The 14,568-nt window shown below is 47.5% G+C and overlaps 1 pseudogene; it reads right to left on the bottom strand.

Annotated features, from left to right (window-relative positions):
- Positions 1 to 546: 546 nt before the first annotated feature.
- On the bottom strand, positions 547 to 13,629 carry LOC128136636 (endoplasmic reticulum aminopeptidase 1-like; annotated as a pseudogene).
- Between the last annotated feature and the right edge of the window lie 939 nt (positions 13,630 to 14,568).

Below are 14,568 nucleotides of genomic sequence, written 5' to 3'. Positions count from 1 at the left end.
GTTATTGCAGAATCTACAGGTCACGCTTCAAGTGTGTATTTCGGGGGGCAGAGCTCTGAAAACGTAGTTGGGAGTTGGTAGCAGCGATCGCTTCTTCCTCCAGCGCAGACGCCGCACGCTGTGCGTGCTACGTACTCCACTGTGACCGTGAGATTATGGGCAACAAAGCATGTCGTTGCGCTGAGCTCTAATCACCATTGCGTCACATCTTTATGACTGTAATAGCCTTGTTTCTAACTGAGAAACGGCAGCAGCACCTTTCCAGGTGCAAAAACATTATCCTAGTCCATCACTTCACACTGGCATCCTTCCATTAACATGTCTTTACTGAAGACGACACGTTTCACTTAGCCGGCTTAGATAAGTCCACTGTAACCAAGAGAAATCCTGGGTTTACACTGCTGTAAGCAAGAAAAGAATATGCTCTCAGTCTATTTAACAGATTTAATGAATACTATATACATTATCAACACTTCCTTCTTCAGTGGTATATACTCACAAATACAGAATTAGTATGTTTTTCAGACTTGGACAGAAGGCCTTACCTCACGACCTGGATACACTGTTAATGAGACTTGCTCTGTCTTTGCTGCTAATCACTGTATAGTTCTCTTTCAAAAGGTTGATCAGATGATCCCACCCATCATCTTCATAGTGCACCATTCCCATTCATGTCCCCCCTGAATTTAACCCACTCCACCTCTTCCGGAAGGATAATAACGTCTGGAAACAAAAGGGTAACTCCTTTTTTTCTTAGTGATTCAAACACATCCTAGTACTATACCCAGTAATACTGTTACTCTCATTTCAGTGATTTAAAGAACACAGCAGCACGGTTTCTGAAAATATTAAGAGATCGTTATAGTGATATTATTGAGCTGACAAGTATTTGCTTCTCTGGGACTAGTTGTTCCAGTTCCGCATTCTGAAAAAAAACCTGCAAAACTAAAAGGCTTGCAAACAAACTTTGAATAAATTAATCGCCTAATTAGTCAAAGAAATTACCTGCTTTAGTTGTCATCAAAAATCTCTGAACAGTGTCAGATTTACTGGTAGTGGAGGTTAGTGGAATGTGCCACAGGTACCTACTGCAAAACAGAAGTGCTTTGTTTAATGGAAGAACTTTGCAAAAGTTTCTCCAACTTGTCCCAGTCTAACCACCGAGTAAAATCTTTTGCCCACACAGTAGCAGCAACAGGCTGCGCTCGCACTTCTGACTTCAGTGCAGTGCCAGGTGCATCTCGCTACCTTTCATTTAGTTTGCCTGGCAGATCGCTGACACTGAAGCTGCCACAATATGAACTTTCCAGCCTAGTTCCACTAGCACGTCTCCAGCACAGGCTCACCCAGCTCACCCAGAAGCCCAGGCACTGCAGCTCTGCAGCTGCTGGCACCTCGGCCAGGCACGCAGGGTCCAACGACGCCTACGAGTGCTGCTGATCCTGAGCTACACAGGGACAGACTCACAACCAAACAGCTCAGGGAGCGTTCCTTAAGAAACAACAGTAAAAGCTCTTAGCATACATCACTGTCTGCCATTCGAGAGTACTTCCGTTTGCGTGCTGAGATTTCCCCATTTTGTTTACCCTGTGGATGAAGGAGAATCTACCCCTGTCACGTAGTACTCTTGCTGCAGGTGGACATTCTTCCCTCTCACTGTGAGAGTTAGCAGGGGAAAACCTTTCTGCAGTGTCCAAGTGCCCATCGTTGCCCTCACATCAAGAGTTTCTCCTTTAGTCCAGTGCTTGTTTTTAGTAGCAAGGGAAAAAGCAGACAAGTAAGAAGTGGAAGACGGGAGTACACTGACAGTGAAACAGAAATGACGTGCAGAAAACAGACTCCGCAATCAGTGAGATCGTAAAGTAGGTATGTTCATTCAGCGTTGGGCCGCACGGGGGGTAGTCCCACCCAAGTCGTGCGCGCCCGACTCGGCAGTTTGTCTCAAGTTTATACAGTCAAGTGTTACATATTCACAATACGCCTATACATATGCATGACCTATCCCCGCTTCCTATTAAAATTAGCTCCGAGAGGTCATTTCCATAGTCTCCTCTCAACTGCGCTCACGCAGTGCCTCTTTATGGTGGTCGTCTGGTGGTCGCAGAGATGAAGATAGATGACTCCTCTTCGTCACCGCTAGTAACCTTTTTTCTTGCGCAGGCTCAGCCATTTCTTGCTATTCACCCCAAGCCGCAAGACCAGTCTTAGCTGGCTCTTGGGGCCTGCTCCTGCTTCTTATCGGGAGCTGTCTTTACCTCATTGGCTGGTCCTTGGGACTAGCTCTTCTTATCAAAGACTGTCTTTGCCTCAGCTAATTTCGACAATGTAAGCGCTAAACATCATCCTTCATCCCCCCTTATTATGTCTACTGAGATTCTTTATGACTCCCCTTGCCTCAGAAATGGGTGTGTAAGAACTCTGTACAAGCTGCTGGGTATTTGTAAGCTCTATAGAGGTATGTTTGGACTGGATATCATGACGTCTCCATCTGGTTTTCTTGTGCACACTTTCATGGAGTTAATGGCAACTTCCTGAAGTACTGCTGTTTTTCAGTCAGCCCTGGGCACAGGAGCAGAATTTCTGTCCAATCACAGAAAAATACAGATTTCCAATGGAACTGAAGAAACTTACACTCTCCCCAGAACCATGCTTAAGTGGCAAAGAATGCTTTTGGAAGGTGCATGTATCAATGCCACAGCACAGAATAAACGTGAGGGCACAGATACGTGTCAAATTCCTAAATACTGACGGATAAAAAACTAGATGCTTACTGCATATGAAGATGACTGTTGGCTTCTTCTGCAACAGCCCATCACCTTGTGGTTCATTTTTGTTAGTACCTCCTGTAGGGCAAATCTGAAAGGGAAAAAAAAGTTTTGGTCATCTTTCTTTGATGTCATAATCGTAAGTACTGGTCGCAGTCTTCAGGGAATATATTAGAGAGACACATCATTCACGAGAAGTGATGAAATCTAAAAACACAAATAAGAAAATGAGGAATACCTTGCATTCATCATGCTGTTCCACAGATCTTCATTTTTTGTATTTCAATAGCTGTATTTCTGCAGGTACTGCACAAGTCCAGCTTTAAACACATCAGCAGTCAGGTAGTCCCTCAGCATATTTAATATACAAGATCCCTGAGAAAAAGAGTGACAAAGTGTTTACAAAAACTACTCCTTCGCTAGCAAGAGGCTTGCTTCAGAAGAATTTCAGCATGCCACTCATCTGCATAACGGTACACTTTTGTATGTGTCTCTGATTAAAAAGTAATTGGGTTTTATGTATATTGAAACAGTACTTCTTTGGGTTTGTGTGATCGTCACTCTTAAAAATATCACTGATTGAGTAAGTTACGCTATTATTTTTCTAATTACTATACAAGCCAGCACCGTATAATGCTCCAGTGAAAAATGCTCCTTGGGTTAAGAGCCCCCCAGAATGGTTTAAGACTAAGTTGTTACAGAACAGATAGAAGAAGTAAAGGCTTCCTCATTTTAGAAATCGAAAAGGCAACTGCCATTTGAATCCACCCAGGTGTTTTGGACAAGGAACTATTCAAGTCATAAACCCATTAATACCGTGTGCCAGGTATTCTATGTAGGGTCGAAATCAGTAAAATACAACTGTATAGTACAAGCAGTACAACTGAAATCAGTAACAGTTTTGTATTTTACCTTCTCATAAGAAACATTATCAAACATCTCTAAAATTTGAGCTGGACCTTCCACAGGAGTAGACAGAGGTTGTGAGGAATTTAATGCATCCACTGCCATGGCATAAAAACATCTCCTTAAGAAATAGTCTTCCTAATAGGAGGCAAAACCAAATATTACTACTACATTTTGCTCAGTGACCACTGAACCCCTATTCATTCACTTTTCAGTCCATTCCACGTGATCTTTAAATCATACAAAGAAAGCAAACCATATCTTTCTTTTATTCCAGAGCATAATCCCCCCCCCAACAATAATACAGCCAAATAAGTCCCAGTGTTCTAAACTAACTTAAATAGCTGATCTAGTTGAAGATGTCCCTGCTCATTGCGGAGGGGCATTGGACAAGATGACCTTTAAAGGTCCCTTCCAACCCAAACCATTCTGTGATTCCATTCTATCATTCTGTGATTCTAAAATTAGTTGAGCTAGTGAGACTTAAAGACACCTGCACATTCCGATAGAGTGGTCAGTAACCACAAAACAAATTACTCCCCCCCCCCCCCCCCCCCCCCCCAAATGGTGAATTTCCCTATTATCATGCCACTGCAGTGCTATGGCAAAATTCTGCCCAGATGCATTGTTCTTCTCACTTTGGTAGAAAATTTCATGTATCGGATCTCTGATAAAGCTAGTGGAAGGATTTTCGTCTTTTCAACTCTCACCCTATTTGATGAAATAAGATAAAATAATTTCGTTACACTTTTGGAAGTCTAAAAAGAATACACTTTCACTGCAATCATTAAATTCCATCATAAGTTCCTGAAAACATGTACATGTAGGCAAATCAAACATCCCTACTCTTCAGAGTTAAACATCAGATAATCCTCACAAACAGAAATTTAAAAGTAGTTCACAGCAAAAATCTGCTTGGTCTTTATCCTTAACTAGTGGATTTAGAAGGCAGTTACAAAATAAAAATACCATAACTGCTGCTTACAACTCTCAGTTCTCAATGGGTAATGCTGACTGACACGAACTCCATAAACTTTGCAAACCCTACATTTAACCACAGATCATGCCACCGCTCCGTGGTAACGAGGTTGCCAACCCCTGCGGGAGGGAGGGGGGAAGAGCTTCTGAAATTAAATACACAATTTATCCTAAAAGCTGCTACTGACCTGTAAGAAACTGCATTCATAGTATGCTATTGACCTCTAAGGAACTTTTGTAGTGATACAGCTTGCTCTGGCGTCTTCCCACTGCATTTCTCATTTTAATGGTAATACGCTAAAACACTGCTTCCACTCACGTTCCAAGAAACCTTGTAAAGAAACCACTTTTGGCAGGAGAGCCACATACGAAACAGCTAACCTTTCCAACTTTTATGTGCCTATTTGGTGGCCTGCAATTAATTTCAAGGCTGACAGTGGTGCAAAGGCCCCGCAGCATTGCAGCCGCTGAACTGAACACATTTACGTTTACAGCCCTCCGCGTCTATGCAGCCTGCCAGGACTCCTTCACCAGAAACAGTCCTCATGATTCACAGAAGAGCACCTTCAAGCCAAAGCAACTATTTTCAGCTTATAGCTCCAAGATCCCCCTACCCACACAGAATCCATCGTCCCTGACCCCTCCTCATGCCCATTCAAACTCCTTATTCTTCCCAGATCCCGCCTGACGAACCAGCTCATGGGCTATTACCATACTACTAATCCAAAGTTTAGAAGATGCTGAGGACTTTTCAGGGTTGTACAACAACACAGATTCCTGGTATGTGGGCCATCCCCAGTTTTCCATAGCACCAGACCGACAGTCAGGAATAGCTGCTAAACCTAGAAAAAACATTAAAATAGTACTAGTATCATTTTAATCCATAAAGAGCTCGCTCATCCCACTTCCTGATTGCTCCCACACAGGCACATGTATCACACACACTTCTAAGGGCTCTCTTAAATGTAATCACAAAAGCATACTTTAAAAAAATCTCCAGACAGAGCACAAGGATATTGAAGTTCTCAGTGAAGCTTTTCAATCTGTCCTTAAGTTCTGTGAAGCAGCCAGTTTAAAAGTCTGTGAGCCAAACTTTGCCCAGTCTTAACACTCTAAATTACTGATTTTTACTGCTATTTACTCTCTATGCTTAATAATGTTCTCAAACACATTAAGTTATTTAACACTTATCTTGCTTAGGTAGAGGATATGGAATGCTGAAGTAATCCTCGTACAAGTCTAAAAGTTTCACTGCGCATCCAACGCATAGTCAGCTTGGTTGATCTTGTCTGGCACCGTGGACATGGAAATCTACAGCAGACAAGAAGGCAGCGCTTCCAATACCAGCATCAAAAGCTGACAGAAGTTGTTCTTCATCCCAGTTACTTAAATGACCACAAAAGGGACCCTAGAGCACACACTTAACAGTTCTCATACACCAGTTACTAAAACATTTGCATAAAAATATTATCAGAATTAGGAACACAAGTTTAAACTTGCCACCAGAACCACTATGCCCCTACAAAGACTTCTACAATTTCCACCCCTACCACGTTAGAGTCGTTCAACCTGACACAGGTTTATTTAGTGCTGATTCTCCATGAAAACTGTATTTCATTTGCCCCTTGATTATATAATCTTACATGAAACAAACTATGTTACCAATGCATATAACGATACAAAAAGCAAGCCCGTTACCAAAATCTTCTGCAACTAACAAAGCTCAGTGTGCAAACTCATCATCCAATTACAAAACCGATTTAATTCTCTCCTTTCATTCCTGTAAAACATCGAGATACATAAATCCAATGATTTAACTGAAAAGGTAAACCATTATGTATTCACACAGACTTTAAACACAAAAAAGCTCTTACAAAATGAGACACAGTTACCTTAGCTCCATGACCGGTTATTTTGCTGATGGATTTAAAATCTGAAACAATAAAGGCCACAAGGTACGTAGTCATCTTGACGGTGGTATCAAAATGGTCCTTAACAAGCCGGGGCATTATATTCACAGACTTCACCTAAAGAACAGGCACAGCTCATCACCCAGTAGCACCACCTGTGAGGACCTTGGCGCCACCAATTGTTGTGTTTCTCCTCAGTTTAAAGGGACTACCTTTTAAAGAGACTACATTTTAAAGAGACTACATTACATTTCAAAGATACATTGGAAATGAGTCATCCCCGTGGCTATTCTTCCCCACACAGAGAACAAAACACAACACATGTTGTGGCGGGTTGACCCTGGCTGAACACCAGGTGCCCACCAAAGCTCTTCTACCACTCCCCCCCTCCTCAGCTGGACAGGGGAGAGAAAATATAACAAAGGCTTGTGGGTCGAGATAAGGACAGGAGAGATCACTCACCGATTACCGTCACGGGCAAAACAGACTCAGCTTGGGAAAATTAACTCAATTTCTTACCAAGCAACCAGAGTAGGGTAATGAGAAATAAAACAAATCTCAGAACACCTTCCCTCCACCCCCTCCCTTCTTCCTGGGCACAGCTTCACTCCCGGATTCTCTACCAAACCCCCCAGCGGCGCAGGGGGACGGGGAATGGGGTTTACGGTCAGTTCATCACACGTTATTTTCTGCCGCTTCATCCTCCTCAGGGGCAGGACTCATCACACTCTTCCCTGCTCCAGCGTGGGGTCCCTCACATGGGAGACAGTCCTCCATGAACTTCTCCAACGTGGGTCCTTCCCACGGGCTGCAGTTCTTCACAAACCGCTCCAGCATGGGTCTTTTCCACGGCGTGCAGTCCTTCAGGAGCACACTGCTCCAGCGTGGGGTCCCCACAGGGGTCACAAGTCCTGCCAAAAAACCTGCTCCGTGGGCTCCTCTCTCCACAGATCCGCAGGTCCTGCCAGGAGCCTGCTCCAGCGCGGGCTTCCCACGGGGTCACAGCCTCCTTCGGGCACCCACCTGCTCCACTGTGGGGTCCTCCATGGGCTGCAGGTGGAGATCTGCTCCAGCGTGGACCTCCATGGGCTGCAGGGGGACAACCTGCCTCACCATGGTCTTCCCCACGGGCTACAGGGGAATCTCTGCTCCGGCGCCTGGAGCATCTCCTCCCCTCCTTCTGCACTGACCTGGGCGTCTGCGGGGCTGTTTCTCTTACATGTTCTCACTCTCTCTCTGGTTGCCGTTTCTGTGTCTGTCCCGCAACCTTTTTTTCCTTCTTAAAAATGTTATCACAGAGGCATTACCACTACCGCTGATGGGCTCGGCCTGGCTGGCAGTGGGTCCATCTTAGAGCCGGCTGGTGTTGGCTCTGTCGGACATAGGGGAAGCTTCCAGCAGCTTCTTACAGAATCCACCCCTGTAACCGCCCCTGCTAGCAAAACCTTGCCACACAAAGCCAATACACATGTGTATATACAGGCAGTTTCATTCGTAAGCATTACTTAGTTCTACATTGGCAAAACTAGAAAAACAAAAATACTGTTCACTGCTTCAGTTATCCTCAGTGTCTGCCAGCGCACTGACTGAATTAATCTCACACAACTTCAGCTGAGTAGAAGCGGTATAAATCTCAGCAGACGTTCTTACACGAGAGAAGTGAACTTCTCCAGATCGTGAATCAGGTACCGCAGATATCTAGTTAAGCATAAATGGGTCGTGTGGTGGAGGTATCCATTTTCGCCTCTTGGTTACAGAGGGCCTTAGCTAACTACTTAGACCTGGAACCTGTTTAGCCACACTGAACTGTAACACTGGCACCCACTCCTTATTCATTATTTTATCCATTTCTCTACAAAAGAATTGATTTCTTATACCAACTTTCAAAGTGTTTCATATCTGAAAAGTACCGGCGGGGGGTGGTGGTGGTGCTGTTCCCTCAGCTATAAGGCTTAGTTTCCTTGCAAACTAGCAACTAGTAGTACAGAAGAAATTATGAAGAATCTCTTACACCCAAAGTAAGATCAAATGTACAAAATGTAGTTCACCCTCTATAGGCATACATATTTATAATGGCAAACAATATTTGTTGCTATTACATATATGGCACTTTCGTGCCGAGATTTTTGTTGAGCTCCAAAGTTTGGTTTTTTTTTTCACAGAGACACTCCTGCTTATCTGACAAGTAAGTTAATACACATGAATCGTGTACTTATTCATATGTATTTCATCATTAATCTTAAAATATAAGATCAACATGGAAAGCATTTTGTGAGTAAAATAAAGATTATAGACACACATTGTGCTGATCATTCTTGCACCTCTGCTGAGAAGCAGGAAGCCACACGCATTATTTTATTCATTCCTTTTCAACCTTGTGCCAAGACCACCAGCAGCAGCACCACACACTCCCATAAAAGACCTGCGGTAACGTTCAGATCACCATTCCCATTAACAGCAACTGCCTGGATATTCCGTTCTCCTTTTGCTTTCTCCTTTCAATGGTCATCAATCAACAAGCACACCATTAAAAGTATCCACCTACAACTGGGGTATTGGACAGTGCGAGGTGCTTTGGTTCCCTCCTCACCTTAATTGAAAACCTGGCTTGAAGCTGGTTCGTCGAAACATGGGGGTGTGGATTGTCCAGCTCATAGTTCACAAACGAGTTTCACCATGTCTAGTGCACACAGGCGACTCATGGGGGGCGGGGGGGGTTACAAAAGCGACCCAGCCTTGGGTTGCCTTGAGGCCCTGTCTCTCTGCAGAGACGACTCACGGGGAGCTGTGTAGACAGCTTAGCCCTGGGTTGTCTGATAAACCCTAAAGTAAACAGGGCAGTGGCCGCACCATTCAAAGAACCAAAACCTGAACTGAGCCTTGAAATCCCTTAACAAACAGTATGCCCTGAGTCTCAATCCAACCACTATTCAGTTGCTGAGGAAGCAAGGCAAAAAACCCCCAGTACCGGAGGGTTTCAGCTTCAGTTTCAAATGACAACCTTGTGTATTCAAACAATCACAGACCAATGAAGGAAAGGGGAAACTCCACTCAGATACACATAATCCATTTAGGCATCTATCATAATCCACTCAGACATGGTTATACACACCATTCCACAAGTCGGGGGATTAAACTCTAAGATTCAGGTTGGAAATGGGGGGAGTCACTTCTCCAACTATGCAGTTGGCTTGCGAAGGAAACACACATACACCCCCCCTCCCACCCCCTTGATCGGGACGCCGGTCAAGGTAACTTCCCTGGGATTGAGAGCCGTTACCTGCAGGGGTAAGTGAATATTGTTCATGCTTTAAGTTTGTAAATGCGTTTGTGGTTGTGAATTGCTTGTGGTTGTAATAATGTACTACTCCTGCCTTAAAAAATTGCAGTAGTGCATTCCTCCATTGTATCTGTATAAACCTGTAATAGTGGCGTGTTAAGTCTGTAAGTGAAGTTCAAATAGTTGTTTGTTTGAACCTTGCAGTTAAGTCTGTGAGTGAAGTTCAAGTCGTTGCTTGAACCTTGCAGTTAAGTCCTTTTCCGTCACAACGGGAAGGCCATTCGTGCAGCTGTCGGCTCAACTGTGTTGCTGCAAGCACTCTAAGCAGGGGAAAAACAAAGGGTTTCAGTCACAGACCTTTGTAGGTGCAGTGCTCGCTCCCCCGAGGTGTGAAAAACAGAGCCGTTTCCCACCTACGAAATAACCAGAGGTACTCCCAAAAAACTTTGCGTGTCAAGGATTACGCGAGCGCTCCATCCCAGAACTCTGCCAGGTGCTGGATGCCGAGACCGCAGCAGTGCCCCGCCGAGGAAGGCCACCTGCTCCAAGGGCTGCTGCTTCATTCCCGACGCCTGCCGCGCCGCGCAGGCGCTCCCAGCCTGGACGGCAGCCTGGCTGATGCGCGGGCCCTGGCTGTGCCGCACAGCTGGAACCGCTGCGGTGGTGGTCCCGGCGAAGGCCGGGGTGGTGAGCTTTGCATGGACGAGGAGGAGGTAACGCAGCGGGACGACGTGCTCGGGGAAGACTCACTGCGTCCCAGGGCAAAGGCCTGCTGCCGCCCCTGGCACCGCCAAGCTTCTCTAGAGGGTCTGCCTGGCCCCATGAGTGCACCTCCAAGGGCTGCGAGAGACCCTGGGCTTCTCTGGAGGGTCTACTTGCCCTGACTCGTACCCTGACGAGGGATTTGAGAAACCCTGGGCTACTCTGGAGGGTCTGCTTGGCCCCACGTGTGCCCCTGAGAGGGGTTGGAGAGGCCCTGAAATTTTTGGAGGATCTGCTTCGCTCAAGGTTTATGCCTGTGAGGGCTGTGAGAGGCCCTGGGCTTCTGTGGAGGGTCTGCTCCTCCCTGCGTGTGCCCCTGACAGGGTTTGGAGGGACCCTGGGCTTTTCTGGAGGGTCTGCTTGGCCCCACGCGTGCCCCTCCGAGGGCTGTGAAAGGCCCTGGCCTTCTGTGGAGGGTTTGCTTCTCCCTACGTGTGCCCCTGACAGGGTTTGGAGAAATCCTGGGCTTTTCTGGAGGGTCTGCTTAGCCCCATGCGTGCCCTTATGAGGGATTTGAGAAACCCTGGGCTTCTCTGCAGGGTCTGCTTCGCCCCACACCTGCTCCTGCTAGGGCTGTGAGAGGCCCTGGGCTTTTCGGCAGGGGCTACTTGGCCCCACGTGTGCCTCTGCGACGACCTGGACAGGCACTGGCCTTCCTTGGAAGGTCTGCTTGGCCCCATGAGTGCCCTTCCGAGGGCTGTGAGAGGCTCTGGGCTTCTCCGGTGGGCCTGCTTTGCCCACGTGTGCCCCTGAGAGGTCTTGGAGAGGCCCTGGCCTTCTCTGGAGGATGTGCTTGGCCCCACGCTGCTTGGCAGCTCTGTGTAGTCAATCCACTTTTTATATCGAGGGCAACTCTCCCACCTCTCCTTCCTTGCCCGTCCCTTCTGAACACTTTATAGCCATCGTCTGCAATGCTCCAGTCGTGTGATTCCTCTCAGCACGTTTCAGTGACGGCGACTAGATTGTAGCTTGTTATCTGCAGCACGGCTTCCAGCTCCTCCTGTTTGTTACCCGTGCTGCGTGCGTCAGTGCAGAGGCACTTCTGATGGGCTGTTGACCATGTCACCTTCCTAGAGGAGCGTGCCCTAATTCCTCGGAGGCGCCTCACAGGTGTTCCCCTGCTGCCTCCTAATCCATCAGCAGCACCCGGCTCCTCTGTCGCTCAAAACTCCATCCCCTTCCCCTGCTAACTCTAGTTTAAAGCTCTCCTTATCAGTCTGGCCAGCTTGTTGGCAAAGACCCTCTTGCCCCACTCGGTCAGGTGAATCCCATCAGCTCCCAACAGACCCAGCTTCTCAAAGGCAGATCCATTGTCATAGAAGCCAAAACCTTGAGTATGGCATCAGCCACACAGCCAGGCATTCACCTTTTCGCTTCATCTCTTCCTTCCTAAACCCATTCCTTTCACTGGGAGGACAGGTGAAAACACCACCTGTGCTCCAGCTCACTTTCACATTGCTCCAAGGCACATACAGTCTTGTTTTGTTCCAAGTTGCCTCGTCGCAGCGTTGCTGCACCCTACCTGGAAAAGTAGGAGCGGATGACAATCCGTGGGGTTCACCAGGCTCGGCAGCCCCTCGGTGACATTGCGAATGCGAGCCCCTGCTAGGCAGCAAAGCCCTCGGGAGAAGTTGTCTGGACGGCAAGCGGGTGCTTGCCGAGTGCCCCTCGGTAAGGAATCTCCAGTTACTCGTACTTGATGTGCTTTTCTGGTGGCAGGGGTTCTCGTGCGGCTGGATGGGTGGATCAGCTCTGTGTGGTCGGCTTCTCCTGGATCCTGTCTCTTACTCGTGCGGTCTTCATCCTCCGCCCCAAGAGCACTGAATCTATTACGCAGGGGCACTTCAGGGGAAGGTTCTTCCCTCTGCTCGCAGCAGAGACAAGGAAGGGTCCAGTCTCCTTTGCCTTGTGAGTTACTTGGGTGTTTTAGGGTGGTTTTGAGGATTCCCAAGAAGGTAATACACACACACTGACTATAAGGGAAAAAGCAAGCTTTTTATTAACTACGCACGTGTGTTATGCTACGGGTGTTTTACAAAGCGAAAAAACTATTAACATACCGACCCAAGGACTGTGAAGAAGAAGATGAACCATCCGTACATTCCGTACATTCTTGTGCCGCCTTGCGCCGCGAGCCCAGTCCAGCAGTCCGTAGGTGCCAGCTTTACGTGGGTGTCCCCACGGAGGCAATGGTGACCCTGCCATACACCAGCCCACTGCTCTTTGGAAAACTCCGGTATTTTATACATTTGCAGAGGAACGGGTGTCGACACTCGCGGCCAATGAGTGTTGAAACATGCCTCGATTGCAACATAGGAAGCCTATGGCACATGCGCCCGCTGGCCAGGCACGCTGCACGTGCCATAGTCATCCCTTCTATTGGTTCATGGGCTCTGTGCACGTGGCAAAATACCATAATCCATCAGTCACGTCCACTATGCTCTAACCAATAGCAGGGCTTTTGCAAGGGAAGCAAAATTACGTGTGGTGCCTTGTATTCCTCCATTATTGCACGTACTACCTCCCCTAACCTTGCTCTACTTTCTTATCCCTATGGTCAGCATTTCAAACAATAGGCAATAAACTATCTGTTCCCTGTGCTGACTGCGTCTTTAGGTATCTATTTCTTACTCGGTGTTCATCCACGGACCAAAATTCCATCTTTTAACCCTTCCATACACGTTGGGTCAGTCAGCTCGAGGCTGAATTCAGGCTAACCTTCCCCTTGTAAAGCCCCGAGGCAGGGCTGTCGCTCAGCTTGGGACAGCGCGCGATACCACGGATCGATCTCCCGCTCACGTTTCCAGAGGCTGCGCTGCCTGTTGAGCTCCTCTTGTGACAGAGCTACTTGTTTGGAGAGTTCTTCCAGCTGGGCACACTTGCAGCTCGGAGATCCACCGCTGCCTTCAGAGACTCCCTGGCAGCGCTGGGAACACTCTGAGGGACACGGCCCAGTTAGGCTGTCTAAAGCAGGGGAACGGTCAGACACAGATGTTTCCCGGGTCTCTATGCCTGCCACTGCTCGCATCCCTCCCGACTTATTGTTGAGAGATCCTTCCCAGATCCTCCCCACCCGTTCTCCGGGTGGAGGTCTGCTATCCCGTTAGAAACTCCCTTCCAACAAGGGAAATCCTGTCCGTGACGCCAACTAAGATGTTGCGTCCCAAAGTTGGAGCGTCTCAGGTTTGTGGATTTCCTTTGTCAGAATTAAGGTGAAACAACACCAGGGGAGTTCAAACAACAATCAACATTGATTCAGCCGAGCTAGCCTTGCCCAAGTACAAGTGAACTCATCAACATGAACCTTGCATCATGTCATTAAGCCGCTGTTTGAAAAGAGAAGGGAGGTGTAGAAAAAGAAGTGGACAAAGGAACGTGAAACTGTGTCAGAAGGAGAGCCCTCCCGTTGAGTCACGAGGTTCAGAGCAGACCGCCTTGCTTTCTGGCCTCCTTCTCAAAGAGGAGCCCAGGGGCGGCTGGATCCGCTCCTAGTCTCAGACTCGGTCAACGGTTTATGTTTGAAAGGATGAGGCGTAGGGACTGTGGAAAAGAGAGAAGAAAAAGAAGGAGAGAGAGAAAGAGAGAAGGGAAGAAAGGAAGGAAGGAAGGAAGAAAGAAAGAGAAGAAAAGGGTTTCACCAGTCCCAGGTCCAGCGCTGGTCCAGCCAGCGTAGAGATCCAGTTCCCGAGGGAGCGCACTGAGAACTCGTTCTCCCTTCTTTTATAGGGTGTTAGTCGGTGGTCTCGACACGCGCAGTTCCCGTTCCTGTCGTTCTCTGGAATTAGTCGGTGAGCTTTGCGGGGGGTTCATTGGGGCGTTGCCTCTCTTTCCCTGCTGGCATGACCGCTTAAGCTAGAAGCACAGTCCCATCCTCCGTGGGGCCCCCTCCTCCAGGCGCATATGCTGTGCTCCTTCTCCTGGTCCCTTAAGACAAGGAATTGCGGCTCGGGAGAAGCGCGGTCCGCAG

Source organism: Harpia harpyja, chromosome Z (genome assembly GCF_026419915.1).
Source record: "Harpia harpyja isolate bHarHar1 chromosome Z, bHarHar1 primary haplotype, whole genome shotgun sequence".
Taxonomy (NCBI): Eukaryota; Metazoa; Chordata; class Aves; order Accipitriformes; family Accipitridae; genus Harpia; species Harpia harpyja.
Note: the sequence above shows the minus strand (reverse complement) of the source record. Positions and strands in the feature narration are given on the sequence as shown.